This window comes from Geospiza fortis, unplaced genomic scaffold, assembly GCF_000277835.1.
Source record: "Geospiza fortis unplaced genomic scaffold, GeoFor_1.0 scaffold4115, whole genome shotgun sequence".
Classification (NCBI taxonomy): domain Eukaryota; kingdom Metazoa; phylum Chordata; class Aves; order Passeriformes; family Thraupidae; genus Geospiza; species Geospiza fortis.
The window spans coordinates 7601-8641 of record NW_005055279.1 but is presented as its reverse complement, the minus strand read 5'-3'; the positions used below and the strand labels follow the sequence as shown (position 1 = coordinate 8641).

Sequence of the window (1041 nt, the reverse complement as noted above, 5' to 3'; positions counted from 1 at the left end):
CTGGGACATTTTCTTTTATTTTGGGATCCTTAAAAAACATTTTTGGGGCAGTTTCTGAAAAATTTTTGCAGTTTTGACCACAATTTTTTGCAATTTTCTCCTTTTTTCACTGCAATTTTTTTCGCCACAAATTCAGGATTTCTCCCCCATTTCAGCATTCCCCCCCTTAGGTTATCAGGTGCTATTTTGGGGAGATTTAACCAATTTTGGGCGTTTTTTCCTCAAAAAACCACACTCGAGTTTGGGGGTGAAGTGATTTATTGGCTCCCTCAGTGCTTCTTGCTGGCAGCAGCGACCTGGAAGAGGAAAAAAACGGGGAAATTGGTTAAAATTGGTTAAATTTGAGAGGAAATTGGTTAAAATTGCCCAAATTCAGCCGAATTTGAGGGAAAATTCTGGAAAACTCCAGGGCTCACCTGCCCAGCGATGCGATCCAGGTCCCGCTGCCCCTGTGGAGTCAACTTCCGACCCCTGGGAGGGGAAAAACGGGGGAGAAACGGTAAAAAAGGGTGAAAATGGGAAAAAAGGTAAAAATGGGATAACTGATCAAAAGACAAACTGACAAAAACCCCCATAATCCCATTTTTAACCCCAAAATCGCCATTTCTCACCCCAAAATCCCTGCTTCTTTCACAAAACCCCCAAATTCCTCATTTTCACACCAAAATAATTTTTTTTTTCCCCCACAAAAACCCCAAAATCCTCATTTTTAACCCCAACCTGACCTGTCCTGGTCCTTCTCCACCACCCTGAGCTCCTCCAGCACCTGAGGGGCCACACCTTGGGCTGGACCCCATAAACCCAAACCCCAAAAACCCCTATTTTACAGCCCCAAAATCCCCATTTTTCACCTGAAAATCACCGGGGTTTTTTCCCACAACCCCCAAAATCCTCATTTTTAACCCCAACCTGACCTGTCCTGGTCCTTCTCCACCACCCTGAGCTCCTCCAGCACCTGAGGGGCCACACCTTGGGCTGGACCCCATAAACCCAAACCCCAAAAACCCCTATTTTACAGCCCCAAAATCCCCATTTTTCACC

At 45.4% G+C, this 1041-nt stretch overlaps 1 long non-coding RNA gene across 1 annotated transcript; it reads right to left on the bottom strand.

The window, feature by feature from the left end:
- Nucleotides 1-240: 240 nt before the first annotated feature.
- Nucleotides 241-776, bottom strand: LOC115949258. The gene is made up of 2 exons (XR_004082812.1): nt 417-776; nt 241-296 (listed from the first exon to the last, which is right to left on the bottom strand). It is a non-coding gene; the product is annotated as an uncharacterized LOC115949258 (long non-coding RNA).
- Nucleotides 777-1041: the final 265 nt, after the last annotated feature.